We start from the raw sequence: 19,404 nt of genomic DNA, 5'->3' as shown, positions 1-19,404 counted from the left end.
ATCGCTGCCAATTCAGCAATATACACTGAGCAAGGATTCTGAAGACTGTGGGAGGTGCTAAAAAATTCGTTGAACACTCCAAATCCTGTGGACTCATTCATAGAGGACCCATCAGTAAAGTACATATTATCACAATTGATATCCCCATACTTTGCATCGAAGATCGTTGGAACGATCCTCGATCGAAGATAATCTGATGTTCCATGGATATCCTGCTTCATGGACAGATCAAAATGCACAGAGGAATTGATGTAGTCAGGAAAACAAACACGGTTGGGAATGTACGAAGAAGGATCAACCTGCATGGAGATTAATTCATGATATGGACTCATGAACCCAGATTGAAAATTTAGCTCGATCAGCTGTTCAAAATTTCCGATCACCAATGGGTTCATAACCTTACACCGGATGAGGAACCGAAGAGATAATAAATTGAAGCGATCTTTTAGTGGGAGTAAGCCTGCCAAAACCTCGAGACTCATGGTATGCGTTGAGGGCATACATCCCAACGCAATACGGAGACAAAGATACTGAATTCGCTCGAGTTTAATGAGGTGTGTTTTGGCAGCTGATTGAAAACAGAAACTGCCATACTCCATCACTGAGAGAATAGTTGTTCGATACAACATTATAAGATCTTCTGGATGGGCTCCCCACCAGGTGCCGGTAATTGTACGGAGAAAGTTTATTCTTTGTTGACATTTTTTACTCAGATACCTAATATGGGCCCCCCAAGTACATTTGGAGTCGAACCAGACCCCAAGATACTTGAATGACATAGCATGAGTGATCGGTTTACCCAAAAGTTGAAGCTTTGGTTTTGCTGGTTTATGCTTCCTAGAAAAAACCACCATCTCTGTTTTCTCCGTGGAGAATTCGATCCCTAGCCCAATGGCCCAGGTTGAAAAATTGTTCTTGTAAGGGTTCTTGCAGGTCGGATTCGACTTACTGCCGAATCTCCGTGAGAAAAGTTCAAATGTTTCTCACAAAGCAAGTAATATAACATATTATTCAATAGAGGCGGCAGACCCCGAGATTGTAATTTGTCTGACAAAACCTCTTTTGAAACAGAATCAAAGGCAGAATACTGAAGCCATTTGTTTTTTTTCGGCGTAAGCCATTTGAATTTCTGAAGAAAGCAACGCAAGACAATCATTCGTCCCCTCGCCCCTGCGGAACCCATATTGTGTATCTGAGAGTAAGCCATTCGTTTCAACCCAATGATCAAGGCGAAACAAGATCATTTTCTCCAACAATTTCCGTATACAAGACAGCATTGCTATTGGGCGGTACGAATTGAAGTCGGACGCGGGTTTTCCGGGTTTTTGAATAGCTATAACTCGTACTTGTCTCCAATCATCTGGAACAATATTATGCTCCAGAAACCGATTGAATAAGTTCAACAAGCGATGTTTCGCCACATCAGGGAGATTTTTCAGCAAGTTGAACTTAATTCTATCCGATCCCGGAGCAGAATTGTTACATGAAAGGAGAGCAAGAGAGAATTCTACCATCGAAAACTCGGAATCAAGATCGCACCTATCTTGTGGTATATCTCGAATAATTCTTTGCACTGGAGCGGAATCGGGACAAACCTTTCGTGCAAAATTAAAAATCCATCGATGTGAATATTCCTCGCTTTCATTGGATGGAGAGCGATTTCTCATGTTTCGAGCCACTTTCCATAATTTTTTCATTGATGTTTCTCGTGACAAACCTCCCACGAAATTTCGCCAATAAGCACGTTTTTCCCTTTGATCAAGTTTTTAAATTGATTTTCAAGGTCCAAATACGTTTGAAAATTCTCAATGGTTCCACGTTTCCGAAAAGCTTTAAATGCATTCGATTTATCTCCATAAAGCTTGGAACACTGGCTATCCCACCATGGATTGGGAGGCCTTCGACGAATAGTGGAACCTGGGATGGGTTTCGTTTGAGCGCGAACCGCGCTGTCATAGATCAAACGAGAAATGAAGTTATACTCCTCCAATGGAGGCAAACCATCTCTGGAATTGATGGCTAGAGCAATCGCGTCCGCATATTTTTTTCCAGTCAATGTGTCTTGTGAGGTCGTATGCCATGTTTATTGATTCAGAAGAATTCAACCCATTGGTGATAGAAATTTTGATTGGCAAGTGGTCACTACCGTTGGGATCCTGGATTACATTCCACTTGCAATCTAACGATAGTGAATTCGAGCAAAGCGAGAGGTCAAGAGCACTTGGGTTAGCAGGAGGTTTAGGTACACGTGTTGTTTCCCCAGTGTTCAAAACGGTCATATTGAAGCTGTTACAAAGGTCATATATCAACGATGAACGATTGTCGTCGTACTGTTCCCCCCAGGCAGTTCCGTGAGAGTTCAAGTCTCCCAAGATTAATCGTGGCTCAGGAAGGAGTGAGCACATGTCAACAAGTTGCTTGCGGCTAACCGCAGCTCTCGGAGGCCAATACAAGCTGACTATACAGAGGTCTTTGCCTCTGATGTTTGCATGACAAGCAACAGCACTTTAGACAAGTCATTGGCTTTGGAATAAAAAGTCGCACGGCTAACCTCAATTTATCTACCATCACGTAGTCAGGGAGAGCTGAACCAGCGAAGGTGACTCGAAACGAGTTGGACGGCGTAAATTTCTTTTCTTCTCCTTCATGGGAGACTGTTCCGAGCTGGCGGCAACCCAAGATTTTAACAGTCGTCGAGGGCAGTTTTTTAAAACGGCCGGTACCTTCACTCGTAATGTATTCGCACGTCAAGCCCGTTTCGGTTATCACACCCTCAATTTCGACTATGTGAGAGGGAATGTAAACCCGATACTCAATTGTAAAATGCTGATCGACAACAATCTTGTTTGCGTCTTTTCGATCAGTCACGACAACTCGCAATTTGTTTGGTCTAACCTTCGAAATTTCCGAAACGGAGGTATACCTTGCCAGATCTTTCGCGATCTGCATGACTCTCAACGCCTTTCCATTTGGCTTAGGCTTGAAGAAAACAACCCAGGGACCAGTTCCGGGCGCATCTTCTGGATAGACCTTTACACGGGGAGTGGGAATAACAGGAAGGGAAGGCGAGGACGGGGATTGAGAGGGATCGGGGACAGTAGAGTGGGAAGGCGAAGGTTGAGAAGGAGCGGGAAGAACAGAGGGAGAAGACGAGGTTGAAGGTAGAGTGGGATCGTTAAGGGCAGATGGGAGATTTGCTAGTTTTTTGGAGGGAGGCTTGGTAGGGTTAGCTGACTCGTCCCCAGAAGAAGTATCTTCCGTATTTGGAACACGTTTGAGTGACTTTTTTTTGTCCGTTAGGAGGGAACTAGAGTCAGAGACCTCCATATCCGAAGGTCCCCCACTCTCTGCCATTTTAAAATTTGCACTTATATTCTAAGTATTTTTTTTAAACAATATTTCACAATAAAATAATTCACAAAAACAAAAAAAAAACTTATAATTATTAAATATTTTCTCTCAGTATATTTAATGTTATTCACCTATGAACGCACTCCAGTGCAGATGAACGGGAGCGTGCTGAAAGCTCGTTGGTGGTGGGAATGTGCCTACGACACCACTACACACAGTCGTCGGTGAAAGCTTACCCGCACTGTCACTGTTGGCACGATGATTCGGCGAAATCTCCAATGTCGGCGAAGCAGCGACAAAACAAAAACCAATGCTTGACTTTCCGAGGATGAAAGCTTCTATCCACTTGCAGGCAGGGCACTTCACTCACTATCCAGATAGCGAAATGAACTCAGCGGCAAAAAAAACAATCACGCGGTAACCGATAACGGAACTTGGACGCGACTTTCCTTCGTCTGGTTACTTCGGGCAATCGGCGAAGAATGAAGTTTCGTTGTTATTTGTGTTGATTTCGGAGATATTGCTGAACTGACTTTCGTTCTCGTTGTCTCGTACTCGTCTGAATTCAGTATCTGAGAATGAGAAGGTAGCTGGGGAGAATTGTCTGTTGTCAATACGCTTACTTGTACTTGCCTGTAAGGGCAAGTCCCCAACACCGGTAGCTGCTGTAGGATCAGTCCGAGGTACGGGAACATCTACAATCAGGACCGGTGTTAGGAAATGCCCGGGGTTAACGGACCCCTCACCGGTAGTAGTTGCAGCTTGTGAAAGATGAAAAGACGTTGTAGGCGGTGATGAATGATGTTGAATCATTGGGGCTGACATTCAGGAGCTCGAACCTTCGCCTGGATCCCACAGTTGGTAAAAATCACGTAAAGTTGGTTGTGGGGACAGGCCCCTCACATCGAAAGCTTTTGAAGGGTTGCTCCGAGATTCGAGAACATCTACTGTCAGGAACCGTGTGTGGAAATGCATAGACTCTTGATAGGCATCGTTCGAAGAAAATTCTAGAGTTTTGGAATCATTTTCAATGTTGGAAGCAGAACTAACGGTGCTAATTGGCGTTGAGCAGCTGCTACTGCTTTTACTGGTCGTAGAGAGGGTTTCGCTATTAACAGGTGTGGGTGTAACGTCCTGGACACGTATGTTATCCTGCTGGGCTTCCCGGCCGGAAAGTGAGGGAGTGTCTACATTTTCGTTCGTCTCAATCCAGTTAGATGCGTGGTTGTTGTTAGTGTTGTTGTTGTTGATGACGTCTGCGTCGTTGAGTCTGGTGGGTTGATTGTTGTGCGTTGGTGTTGACTTAATGGGTTTTCCGAACATAGTGAGGTGAAGAATCTTCATGGAACTCTAATTCATAATCGGAAATATCCACCACTTGTTCTTCCGCGTATAATACAGGAGGTTGATAAGTTGCTGGTAATTGTGACTTTTTGGAGGGAGGTTGGTTGTTTTCGGGAGAAATTTCCTGACTGTGTTGATATGATGATGCTCGAGCATTCAAACGCTTTGATTTTCGTCTAGTTTCAGTTTCACTTTTGTTGGTACTACGCGTCTCGAATTGGATTTTTTCTTGAAGTTTTTGAATGTAATGTTTCATAGCAGAGTTTTGTTTTTCAAGCTGTTTGTTTGCTTGTTCATGCTCCTGGACTGTTTTAAGTAGGTTGTCAAATTCGTAGTTCTTTTCTGCTTGCACTTTGAGGATTACATCCATTTTCTGTTCCAACGCTTCACTTTGCTTAACTTTTTCGGTTAGGAGTGCAATTAGTTCATCTTTTTTCTTGTTTTCTTCCTGTAGTGCATCTAGTCTAGCCCGATCAAGGCGAGGTTGAGCGGCCACTTTAGAGTAGGTAGTGTGTCCAGTTGCTACACGTTTTCTAGCTTCATCAAACGAGAGGTTGAGAACGATTTTTGTTTGGATGACAGCTTTTTCTTCTTTGTACTTTATACATTTACGACTGGACAGTCTGTGGTTTTCGTTACAATGGAGGCAATGAGAGTTTTCTTCGCATGATTCTCTTGCATCTTCATGTGTTTGGGAGCAATTGTAACATCTTATTGGGCCGGGACATTTAAGTTTGGGGTGACCATACTGATAACATTTGAAACAAAGCATCGGTTCTGGGTAATACGTCCGCGTTTCAATTCGTAGCAGACCAACTTTCACATGCTTAGGGTATGTTGATTGATTCATAGTCAGAACAAAAAGTGGCGTATTTTTTATATGTTTCACTGCTTTTACTCGTTGACTTTTCAACTCGCTCAGTAGTTCATCGTCGGTCATGTCAGCAATGTCCCAAGACGCGATAACACAGCGGCATGAGTTAAACGTAGGGTGCAGCTTAATTTCGATCTCTGTCCCATCTGACAAGTGAGTGAGGTTGAGCAGCTCTTCGATCTGATTTGGTTTTCTTGTTTTAAGAATTTATTGTGTACCTTTTTCTACTGTCCGTGCACTCTCGATCTGACCGACCTGTGCTCGAATGCTTTTTGCAATTAGAAGAGGTTTCTTTGGAAGTGGAGATTGGTTTTTGCCTGTCATAAGCAAAGTTGTTAATGCTCCAAACTCATTTTGATGGTTGTAGAGTTCAGGAAAACTTCTTCCGGGAGGTTCATCTGAACCGCCCTCGCTGGAAGAGGCCATATGGGCCTCGATACGGTGAGATCTAAAACACTGTGCGGTTGATTTCTTTAATCACGATTACACCGACTTTTTTTTATCGATTGTATGGGTTGTTTGCTTAGTATGGATTTCCAATTTTTTTGTTGCACTCACTATTCACAGCAGCGTTATGGAAAAATATCAAAGCACGAATATTAATTATATATATTTTTCAATTTTCCAAAAATTGGAGCAGGTGAAAAAATTCGACAGCTACCGTTCAAGGCTTGCTAAGGTTCTGATTTTACATCATATGCGACTTAGAATATGCCAAGTTACGCGCTTCTATGTTTGCTGGGTAGTTCATATCAACGTTCTCTTTTAAATGTAATGCTAAGTCTGCTTGATTTTCCGTAGGGCCGGGTTTTTTTTCACCATTTCATCATTTTGAAGTAATCTTTCATGAATGTTTAAACATTGTCCGTAGACATGTTGTTCTGTATGTCGTAATGAATGATCGCGATTATTTCGTTTATTCGCATATGGTTTGCAACACCTCATCGAATTTTGCGGTATGAATGATTTTCTGAAACATAATTGAAAAGTTTTGTGCTAAGATTACCTACAAAATTGGATATTATAATTGACACAAAGTGCCAACAAGAATCTAATTTCGAAACTGGTTCGCGGCATCTCAATTGCCCGGAATCATTCCAACGCATATCGTGTACATCAAACCATGTACGTTTTGTTTGCAAAGTAAAAAGTGGGGTGATAAGAACGGGTTGCAGCATGATAAGAGTAATGTGATTGAGGAATCAATTCATCAATAAATTTCATTCAGTAAACTGGTGAGGACTCTTCTCTCATGTTATCAAATTTTAAGGTGTGAACCATCATTGGTTGTTCAGTACATTATATGTGTCTTCGATTCGTTCCACAAGTTAAGCAAACCCATTCCTGGGCTCCTAACTGAAGGTGTAATCCTTCGTTATCCCGAAAATCTTCAAGTTTCAAGCTGAAATATGTGTTGGTGGTGTCATTCAATTTTCTCTCCGAAGGCGGCGAGTTCGCTCTTCAGTCATCCATCCATACAATCCGGCGCTTTTATTCGCTCAAACTTGTTTTTATTTGTATACATATAGACAGACAGGACAAACAGAGTTATAACAACAGCAGCAGCGTGAACACAACACAGAAACAACAAAATACAGTGCAATACAATGCTATCGCTTAAAATAATAGTCGTAGTCGCCAAGCGCGCTCCGATTTATTTTTAGAATATTATTATGAACATGTTTCTGATGACTGTTCTTGTTGTTGCCTCTCCTCAAAATGTTGATTGTGGCCATCTTTTGTTTGGTCTTGACTTTGTTCCTTGTTGACTTCGACGACGTCCAGCGGAACAGTGCTCCTGGTGGGCAACGGCAGTTTGATTGACCCCTTTTCGGCTGATCCAAACCCCAAACACAAAAACCTATCGCATATTGACCCACTGCTGATGATTGGATTTAAAGTTTAATACTCGGCAGCATTTGTTGAACCGATAGAAGCAGAGCATGTGTTCGCTGATTGGTATTGTGCATTTAGTTTACAACAATCGGCTCTTTTATATTGCCCCGTTGAGTCACGAGCAAGTAGTAGGTGTACTTGAAATGGTTACGTGTTAGATTTATTTATACAACATTGAAATTTAGAAATTTATACAGTCTGTGCCCACGCTCCTTTGGCTTGATCACTCAACTTGCGTAATTTGAAGTAGAAAAAAAGAGCGTTCTCCGCGGAAGGATTGCTAGGGATACCACCGTCGGATATCGATTCTGATTCGTCTTATATAATGGTTGTCTATTTTGGATACAGCCGTCGACGAGTTCGAGAAGCCGTCATACATTGTTGTTTCTGGTCGTGATTGTGTTGTGAATATTCAATATTTCGAACGTGTGTGCTATGGTAAAGTGACTTTTGTCACACTAGAATCGGTCAAAATAACTGACAAAAACCTGTTGAATTTATCGCAGTTTATTTATACAGTGTATCGAAACAGCCAATTTTTGTATTGTTATGGGAGAGCTCTTCTGCCATTCTTCCATCAGAACTTTTTTCAGGTGCTTTTTCGTTCAAATTGATCCCACAAATTTCCGGTGAGTTGGGATGTGACAATTTGCAAGCTTCAATTTGCAGTCTCATCCGGGAAGATGATTTTGTTTTGCAGAAAGCTCTGAAGTACATACAATAACAATCGACGATCGAGGGTGATTTCATATGTATGCATTCTCGGACAACCTTCTTCCAGATCAACAAGCTTCAGGTTAACGATCAGTTTCCGGATTTTAACCTGTATTGCCGGTATGCTGGTATGCTGGGGATTTCCTATTAATTTGCATATTTGGAATGAAAATCCATCCATTATGGATAAGAGATATTAACGGTCGAAATTTACACATTTTTTGCACCCGAAGCACTGAAAATGAAATTTAAGTTACAAATTTTCACTTGTGAAAGTGTTATAACTTTTGGTTCATATTTCAGGGAGTCTTGTCAGGTTCAGCTTTAAGTTATTGAAATATAATTAAAAAATCCCTTTCTGCACCAGGGAGGTGACTCCACCTGGAATTCATACTTTGAATTGATTTCAACACATCGAACTAGAGGTTTCCAAGCAACTGCCGGATCACTCTGACCTAGCTCATTCATTTTTTTAGTTATTATTTTATTCGAAGGAAAAAAAAGTAATGGAGTCGTCTACACTTTTCAAATGTTTCAAATGTTTTAAATGGCTAAAAAAGTAGAACATATGGAATGTTTCATATTTCATTCACTGTATGAAACCGAATATGGTAGATAATTTCATCCTTCATGTTATTCTGTAAAGTTGAAGTCCGAGATGCTGATGACACTTGAATCTTGAATCTATAATTCAAGATCATAAGAAACAGAGCATGTCCGAATAGGTTCATAGAGTTCAGGAACACAACGTACAATCTATTGTCGTGTATCCTAGAGGTTCTGGAATTCTTCAAATCGTTGTGAAGTTTCCAACGAATGACATTTTCTTTCATCAAACAATGAATGAGAATAATTCAGCAGTTCAGAGACGTGATGTGCAATCCTATATCACGTATATAACATGTTCTAGATGTCGCACAGTGCGTTGAGTCGTTTTTCGGGTGTTCAATGCACTCACATTTGTTTATGTATTATGCCTGAAACTGTGTAAACAAGTACAGGTCGGACTCGATTATTCGGAATTTTAGACTCGATTATCCGGAGTATTTAATTTTTTTTATTTTTCTCATTTTTAGATCGGAAATTTTGAATAATCAATATGGGTATCAAATGAAAGGGAATGACTAGTAGAACACAGTTATTTATGAAAAAGGCGAATCCAAGATGGCGGCCACTATAAAATGGCGGATTACATATTTTCTCAGAACCCCATCGATATGTATATCAAATGAAAGGGATTGACCAGTAGAACGCAGTTATGTATGAAAAATTCGAATCCAATATGGCCGCCACAACAAGATGGCGCCATATATATATATTTTTTTCACAACCCCATCAATATGGGTATCAAATGAAAGAGCTTGACTAGTAAAACACAGTTATTTTTGAGAAATGCAAATCCAAAATGGTCGCCACCTCAAAATGGCGCTATATTTTTTTCCCAACAATATGGGTACCAAATGAAAGTGCTAGACTGATAGAACACAGTAGATGATGAGGTTTGGAAAAAATATATATATGGCGCCATTTTGTGGGGGCGGCCATTTTGGATTTGAATTTTTCATAAACAACTGTGTTCTACTAGTCAATCCCTTTCATTTGATATTTATATTAATGGGGTTCTGAGAAAATGTGTAATCCGCCATTTTGTAGTGGCCGCCATCTTGGATTTACATTTTCCTAAATGACTGTGCTATACTATTCAAGCCCGGTTTATATGCGAACCTTATTTTGAACGAGCAATCTGTAGTAGAGTCACTCATCAGTGAATTGCTGCCTTACGAAGCGAAGAAGAGGTCTGAAATCCGAAGTTTTGATTGTCCAAGATCGAAATGCAAATCAGAATTTGGAGACGAAAAAGTTAGAATGTGCGTATACTACATATCGCGATACTAGGATGATCGTTATACCGATATACGACTTAATCCATCAATGATATAGAAACCCGTGTTTTCGCATGTTATACGATTTCGGATACACATGATGCATCCTTTGATTAATATTTTATACGATTGTAAATTGATACGAATTTTGGACTAGGACTTGTTATAGAAGTGTTATACAGATTTCAATACAGAGAAAAAAACTAAGATAAAATTTTTTTTTAGATCGGAAACACAGATTTTAATATGGTAACCCTGCTGACGACATTGAGCTTCGTTTTACAATTTTGAGGAGCGTCACAGATAGTAATTGATTTTCAGGCGGAACGAACACGTTTTTATAATGAAAATTATGAATGAAAATAAATATTTCCGTATCAAATTAGTATGCTATTTAAATGAAAAACACTTTTTTTGCAGATGATGAAAAAATATCATACGACAAATGTGTTTGAAAACAATTTTCTATTAATGAAAAGTTTCTGTAATAGTATCGGAAATGTATACACAAATGGTTAAATAAGAGTCAGGAATACGTGTTTAAAATAGTTACATAACCTAATGTGAATATTTTCATTCAAATTTTAACATTTTTCAACTGGCTTCGTGCCTTCTAAACTGATAGAGATTACACCATAAAGTTTGGGACGCAAATTATTATAAATATATATAAAATTTATATATAAAATTACTACTGTCATCGCGAATTCCCAACTTTTCATTTTAGATATGATGGCATATCATGAAGAAAACCTTTTTGAAAAATCCTAGTGAGGATTTTCTGGTTTAGTACTAGTTATGGTCGAACAAGGGGATGCGTAAAAATCATGCAAGAAACAATCTGAATAGAAAAAAAAATAAACAGAAAGTTACACGAACAAATATCTCCTATCTCTCTACTAATATGGTTCATTGAGATCAATACAAACTCCTTAAAAAAATAATCACGGCAAAAGACAAAGTAATATTTAACTCGTTGACTTTGAAAGAGACATTAGATCAGCTGGCGGGCGATTAAGAATAGCTACGCAGGTTACCGGTAGACCGCGGACTACCCTTTGGGCATCCATGCTTTAGATCCTTATTTCAATCTTTACGATCGTATCTTCGAATGACAAGCTCGGTGCTCCAGTGTCCAATGCAATTTTTAGGTGATTCAAGAAAGCCAAAATTGAATCAAGAAGTTCACATCCATCATTGACCGCCCGGGTCACCCGGGAACACGCAGATGTCACACATGATTTGGAAAGTTGTAGTTGATTTCGGACATACACGTCTGGTATGTTTCGCACCCGATTTCAGCTTCATCATCATCAGAAAAAAACAAGCTTTCGGCGCCATGCTTCTGGCACTACCGTTGTTTGCGAGAGTTATGCGAGCCGTGCTGCCAGACTGGAGAGGTGATCGACTTTCGCATCGCATTGCATCGTTTGCGCGTGTCTGCGTGTCACGATTACTTTTGAATCATAATTCTGAACACTCCCAATAAATCGCTTTTCCGCGAAAAGCGAGAAACCGGAGTAAGACCACAATCTATGCGCTTTTCAACTGGACGGTTTTTTTTCTCTAACTGATTCATTCGTTTTGCCTGTCCTGCACGATCTACACATTCTTCATCATTCTTACGCGTACCCGCGTACCCCGTGGTACAATCAGGTATTCCAACCCTCTCTCTCTCGGTTACGGCACGGTCCACGGTCCAGGTCGATGCTGTCTCCACTCCGTGCGCTCTTGAAAGAACGTGTAGTTCAGTAACGTAGACGAAAAGCATTACTCTGGTCTGGAAGAAGAAGAAAACGAAGTCAAAACACAAAAATTATGGAGAGAATGACTCTCGGTAAGCAACGGCCGGAGCCGCAGCGAGATCAAGTGATCATGCCAAGAATTCCTGGAGAATATGATAAAACATGGAGAAAATAACGATAAAGAGAAGGACAAAAAAACTACAACCATCGCCGCACAAAAATACGATGTGTACACAAACGATTCTTTTTTTTTTTTTGGTCAACCTCAAAGTTGTAGAACCGGTTCCATTAGTTCACTATTGATGACCAACCGGCACTAAGCAGAAGGAATTTGTGTGAAGCGCGAGTCGTGCCCGAGAGAGATAGAGAGAGATGTGAAACGGCGAAAAAAGCACAAAAACTAAAGCACGAACTTCATTTACTCCTCCAACCTTTTCCACCCGATTTCAGCACAACACAACAGGAGCCTTTCAGCCTCTGGCGTTAGAGATGAACGTCGTCATTTGCACTTTGCGTTTTTTTATGCTCTCCCTCTGAACAACATGTGTAGTGGGTAAATAGCCGGAATAATGAAACATGACTTCAGAGGTTTTCGTTTTTTTTTCAGAACGCACGACGCTTGAATATTTTGATTAGAACTAGATCCTCGGATTCGCAGTGTCAGATTGTGACAAGATTCAATGATCCATAATGATTGTCAAGGGTTACATTTATCACTCAGTGATGATAATGCAGTTAGGTTTAAATATTGTACTACTCGTAACAGTTATCTTATAACTTCGTCAAGAAGAATTGAAAATTCTATCGTTGCTATTTTTCTAATATAGCAAGCAACTTCAACCGCGCACTGCCAGGTGGATTGCGTTGGGGTTTGTTTAACGCTGTGAACACTATCTTATCTCATCGTCAACGTTCTTCAATATTGCTGCCGTGTTCTGATGGTGTGTTTACACTTCCTTCAAAGTGTTGTTTTTCGTTTTTTTTACTCATTCCTCGCGATCGTCGTCTTCTCACACAGACCTGGTAGCCGCGCGCGTTACCAAGAGCGAAGAAGTCGGCGGAGATCGCAATGGAATTAGTGACGAGAGTTAAAGCCACTAATGAAAAATGACCAAACAGGCTTATTCGTATGGCTCGGGCTCGGGCTGGCCTGGCATGGCCCGGCATTGGATGGCATGGCCTGGCCTGGATGGATAAATCTCATTCGATGTCAAGATGAAGAAGGTGCATTCCACGTTTACGAATGAGCCGCCCAAAGCATACACGCGGATAGGATAGGAATGTTGCACGGTTCGCTGATCTGACAACATCGTCGTCTTCTTGGATCGTGAATCGTCGTCCACATGATGATGACTATTCCTCCTATCAAGTGCTTGTTTCGTCTTTCCTCTCATTCTCAGATTTCCTCCGCTTGTTGTTGATGCATTGCTCATACAAGGGAGAATTATATCAATTAATAATGAGGTTAAATCATTTATTATTATCGTCACGCTGATCGTGTTTGGTTTGAAGTTTCTGCTTTCGCGCGAGTCTCCGCCGGTTCTCTCACTACAAGTCAGCCAGCCGTCTGCAGTGCAAAGGCAAATGGATCGGCGCGTCGTGGCCAGGGCTACGTCATTAAAGATCTTTGTTTCAAATTGTTGTTTTTTTTCTCTCGCGATTCCGGGAAAAACGCAACGCCGTCGCCATTGATGAGTAGTGATCTCTTGTGCGAAACCACCAAGCGCTGCGTTCCCGCACATCATCATCGTTGTGAGCAGATTTATGTTGTGAAACAAGTGTGCTTAATACCATAATTAACAACTTTGTTGAAAGTGAAAAATGCACTTTTGAGGGACATTGTCGTTGTTTGATGTCTTCTGGTGCGCGCTATGGATCCCGCGATCCCCAGTACCCTCAATATATTTTGTATTATGCCAGTCAAATTGTAGTAAAGTATAACTGAAGTATTTTGAGTGTGACTCTCGCGAAATAGGGTATGACTACAATTGTATTGTGTATCTTAAAATCTCCAAAATTAGGGATGTGGAATCGTTCGTTCTAAGTATGCGTTATTTTCAGTTACAGTGGTTTTTAGGCTATATCCAGATACCTTGACTATAAAAGTCATGAACCTTTGAAGAAATGTACTTATAAAGTCAAGATTTCGTTCTACTGTGAGATCTTCAGGAGGTTCTACTGTGAGATCTTCAGTCTGCTGAATATTGTGGAAACACTTCCCATTCCCTTCTATTGCAGTATTCGTCTACGACACATTTTTTTCTGTGTTATAGTGGCTTTCAATACATTTTGGCTGGATCGTCTCTTTACTTTCAGTTTTAAAAGAATGTCAGGAGTGAGAAATGAACTCGTGACCTTCTGCGTGAGAGGTATGGACGTTACCACTACGCCAGATCGCCTCTAGGGGGGAAAATTATTTTTCGGATCATCGGTTCATTTTGAAAAATCATAACTCAAGAACAAAAAAAAAACGCCTATCTGAATTTTGGATATGTTGTGTAAGAAAATCTCTGCCTTCAATAAAAAATATAAAAAAATTTTGCGCTCTTTGTCCCGAGACCATATAAAACATGAAAAACAAATACAATCAATAATTACGAAAACAAAATCCAATGTTTGCGCAAGTATGATATTTTTTTCAAAAAATACTAGCTAATTGGCTTCAATTCGATGTGTTGGTCGTCAAAATCGGTCCAGTAGTTCAAAAGCTAGGTTTTTTTTAAAGTCATTTTTCGAAAGAAAGGGGAATAAGTTGATTTGTCGGACCACCTTAGAATGGAAATATTCACCCTAATGAATAAATACGAGTATAATGTTTTGCGATAAAGAACAAAACTACCACTTTTGACGAAAATCTGAGAACCACTATATCGGATTGGCATGGCTGAATAACGAAAACCTGAGAAATCATTGCTTATTTTGCTTGCTAATCCCGCTAATTATGAGCACAATGTAACAGCGTGCAGAGGATATTTATGAAATCACGTCGAAAAAGACGAATAGAAGTTATATTTCTGAATGTCATTTTCACTCCCCCACGGCTTTAGAAACAAACGAACTTTCATTATCTTTAGGATACCAATAAAATAAAAAAATATTACTGGATTACTGGAGATGGAAAATTTATTTAAAAAAAGTACAGATTGGTACAGATTTTTTCCATTTGTGAAATTGCTTACATTTACAAGGATCGTCTGAAAGGATTGGCGTCGGACGGTGCGACGTATGTTTTGCCCCAGATCAACAGATTGAATCGTTTGTTCCAGGCTGAAAAACCTTAATTCACGATGATACATGAAGAGCAGAAAGATTTTTACTTCATCATTTTCACTAATATCTGCGAGGAATCTTACGTTGTTGCAATGTATGAAATAAATATGAAGATCATTTGGAAAGCGACACGAATTTTAGGTTGAAATAGCAGCAGAAGAAACTATCAGAACAATGGACAGTGAAAGGATGATCATTTCAAAGAATATTTGTCGCAGTTTTTTCGTGGAGTTGATCAAACAAATGAGAAAAAGATTCGATTCGATTCGAAGTCTACGGCAATGTTAAATCCCTGAAGCTTTTCCAATTAGACTAGAATTACCGTTGTGTTAGAAGCGTTACCAGGATTCTACAATTGGAATGTACAAGATGTGGAGAATCAATTCTGTAGCCTAAAATCTGCAAAGAGTTAACAAGACACCGCTTCTGATGGGGCTTATTTAGTATCCATTACTGGAAACCTGGAGAATTGTAGCTGGCTGAACAAAACCATTAGTACTTCTTGACATCGCGAACTAGTATGCGTGATAATACCCTTACGTACCTCTCAATCGCCAGCCAGTTTAGTTCTTCCATTGTTAACTTTTGAACATAATGAACATACACAATGTAGTACTACATCATAGAGACAGTACTATATGATAGAGACGTGCATTAAATGAGATGATTAGACAACAACCTTTCCGATGAAATTTCTATCAAAGTTTAACACTTCCAGGCTCCCGACGAAAAATTGGGGAACATAGAGTGTCGCCATCTTCCAAGTCATCTCCTCGCCTCTAATTTTGATATGTGCCTGTTATGAGCAAATATAAAATAATTTTCAATACGCATCGACTCACCTTGTCCACCACGAAAAAAAAAGTGAGAACGAAAAAGAAAACCAGATCAAGGAGTAGAGATGGACAAACAGTTCACATTGCTGAACGGCTTAGTCGCTAACCGTTTACCTAAGTAAATCAGATCTGTTGAACCGTTCATCCGTTCTTTTGTTGAGCGGTATTAATACCGGTATCAAGAACAACAACGAATGTTAGCTTAGAACCTCCATTCGCTCCATTTCTCATTTTCTGTTCATATTCAAGGGGGTATTCTAGTGTAGAGACACGCATTTCGGACGTTTTTTCGAGCCCCGTAAAATTAAAACGAAGAATATTTTTAGTATCTATTATATCAGTATTTGTTCATCTATCTTTTAACAATAGAACAAAAATTGAACGGAGAAAAAAAAATGCTGATGAAGTGAGAGGGTTCAAAAAAAAATTTGCCATGGCGTACTCGATTCCAGCTCTTCTGGTTATCTTAAACAAAAAAATCGAAAATATTCGGAATAAGTAAAGATGCCACTACCGCATGAACCTCGGGCAAGTCAAAAACATCTTATTTGACAAGATGGGGGGCATTTCTCTATTGGGCGAAGCTCGCTTTGGGCGGGTTCATTTCCTTTGGCACGAAGGTGACCCCGTTGGCTTCGTACCACTCCAACACGTCCTTTGAATAGTGGCACGAAGCGAGATCCGGTCAGAAGATGGTCGGGCCCTCGTGCTGCTTCAATAGTGGTAGTAAGCGCTTCTGTAGGTACTCCTTAAGGTAAACCTGCCCGTTTACCGTGCCGGTCATCACGAAGGGGGCGCTCCGCTTTCCGCAAGAGCAGATCGCTTGCCACACCATGTACTTTTTGGCAAACTTGGATAGTTTCTGCTTGCGAATCTCCTCCGGAACGCTGAATTTGTTCTCTGCGGAGAAGAACAACAGGCCCGGCAGCTGACGAAAGTCCGCTTTGACGTAGGTTTCGTCGTCCATTACCAGGCAATGCGGCTTCGTCAGCATTTCGGTGTACAGCTTCCGGGCTCGCGTCTTCCCCACCATGTTTTGCCTTTCGTCGCGGTTAGGAGCCTTCTGAACCTTGTATGTACGCAGGTCCTCCCGCTGCTTGGTCCGCTGGACGAATGAACTTGACAAATTCAGCTTATTGGCGACATCCCGGACCGAACTTCTCGGATCACGTCTAAACTGCTTAACTACGCGCTTGTGATCTTTTTCACTGACGGAGCATCCATTTTTGCCGTTCTTCACCTTCCGGTCGATGGTTAGGTTCTCGAAGTATCGTTTTAGTACTCTGCTGACCGTGGATTGGACGATTCCCAGCATCTTACCGATGTCCCGATGTGACAACTCCGGATTCTCGAAATGAGTGCACAAGATTAATTCACGTCGCTCTTTTTCGTTCGACGACATTTTTCCAAATTTACGAAAAATTGACAGTGAAGCATGGCCAACGTGATCTATACACTCTTATCTGATTATAAGCGAAAGCTGAAGATATAATTCCTAAAAATTAAATTTCTACAGCGTTTTTTCCGTGATGCAATTTGATGAGACACACCCTTTAATATCTATATGGTACGGTAAAACTAACGAAACTTCGTTCGTTTCTATGGCCGTGGGGATTGAAAATGTTGTACTGAAATATTACTTTCATTCGTCTTTTTCAACGTAATTTCACAATAATATCCACTACACGCTGTCACATTATATTCATAATCAGCGGGAACTTCAATCAAATGTATGTTTGATAAAACGCATACTGAAAATAGCATTTTCACATGGATGTGGTAGACAATCGAATATAAACACAACGGCTGACGTCACTATTTGAGAAATAGTTATGGCAGCGCATGCTATGTCGCTCGAAAAATCACCTTCTTCATTACCTTTTTTCCAGGACATTGATGTTAGAGATAGGATTTGTGTTTAGGTAAGGAGGGAGTAGTCCAAAATTCTGATTTTTAGCGTTACATAATTTGTGGTTATGGTTATCACGATTGCACGTATACGCAATAAGCCAAAGCAACGACAAAACAATCATAATTTTAAATTCAAATTGAGCCACTTGTTACATCCTTTTTACTTGTGAATGACAATATCGTTATCTTTTTTAGTTTTCCTCAAGCGTTTTGCCAATCAGCTCGTCAGTCAGTTCGTATGACGAACTACCTTTTTTTTTTTACATAAAACCCTTTTAGCGAACTAGTTGCTACGTCCGTTCGTTAACGGTTTATCCATCTGCCATGGAGTCTAACGCCCGAATTGTATGCAACCATGTTTGTCTCTTTTCCCCCACAGCGCAAGCAGCGAGTAATATCTAAAAAACATGCCTATATACACTTGTTTCACTACCTATACTGTATGTGTGTATAACATATATCGCCACAACCATTCTGCGTAATATGCATTTGCAATCCCTTAATTTTTCGTTACACTTTTCGTAGTTTTTTTATTGCTATATAAGGGGGTCACCCTTATATAGAAATCAAAAACGTAGGCCTGCGTCAAAAAGTAACTTATCTGTTGAAAAGTTTATTCATACTGAAAGTTCTCTAACAATTAACAACTGTCTTACAACTTGTCAACACATCTCAGTCAAGACAACTTTAAGCTCTGCTGCTTATTGCTATAAATTGTTATTCATATTAATCTACAGTATCCAAAACACTTCGGCTGAAAATCTCTATAATAAACAAAGAAAAAATAATATAAGGCTAACAGTCTCGCTTTTTTCATATCATCCACAGGTCGTCGAGTAAGTGCAACATCAAATTATATCGACATCATAATCAGCCAGGTATGAATCTCTTTCAGGGGGTGAAAACAAATAAGACTATTTATAATACAAATCCGTATGAAAAAGACACGTGAAAGTGCTGGTATGTTGAGGCCTCTGAAGAGAAGAGGAAAATACATTAAGGCAGGATCACACTTGTCTTTTTTTAACGAAAAACATCTTCTTACACTGTCATATACGCATATTCTCCAACTTGCCACTCAGAATACAATCGTGGCGTGTTGTTTGGCATAGAAATCTCAACCAAGTATTAAGGTGAAGGTGGAAGCAAGCCTTTGTAGTAGTATAGGTAAAACCACGTGTAAAAATAGGGTAATAGTGTTGGTGAGAGAAGAGCAATTTGTTTCGTTTGTTTTGATAAATAGATCAATTCACTCATCAGACTGTGTGACGCTTCACTGACACGAGTCTTAGAATACATTTGAAAAAAAAAATAATTCAATACTGAAGTTAAATGTATAAACAATTGCAAATATATATATATATATATATATATATATATATATATATATATATATATATATATATATATATATATATATATATATATATATATATATATTCTCTTCGTTGGCCGAGGCATTTTGATTGAATGCAATACTTTTCCGTTTACTATTTTTGAAAGTATAGGCAGCCGTGGCAGTGTTCCGAGCTCTGCTATACAATTTTCTTAACCAATGTTCAAGTTGCTAAAACTTAAAT

General features: G+C 39.9%; 1 protein-coding gene across 2 annotated transcripts in view; it reads left to right on the top strand.

Annotated features, from left to right (window-relative positions):
- The window catches only part of LOC129766175 (ataxin-1), a 106,605-nt gene that overhangs the window by 12,998 nt on the left and 74,203 nt on the right, over positions 1-19,404 (top strand). Inside the window, exon 2 of one of the 2 annotated variants that reach the window (XM_055766678.1) lies at positions 18,653-18,702. The exons of the other annotated variant lie outside the window; for it this stretch is intronic. The gene's annotated coding sequence lies outside the window, so the exon portion shown is untranslated. The remainder of the gene's footprint in view (positions 1-18,652; positions 18,703-19,404) is intronic. 2 annotated transcript variants of the gene reach the window in all.

The sequence above is a fragment of the Toxorhynchites rutilus genome, chromosome 1, assembly GCF_029784135.1.
Source record: "Toxorhynchites rutilus septentrionalis strain SRP chromosome 1, ASM2978413v1, whole genome shotgun sequence".
Classification (NCBI taxonomy): domain Eukaryota; kingdom Metazoa; phylum Arthropoda; class Insecta; order Diptera; family Culicidae; genus Toxorhynchites; species Toxorhynchites rutilus.
The sequence above is the reverse complement of the archived record's forward strand: the minus strand, read 5'-3'. Positions and strand labels throughout refer to the sequence as shown.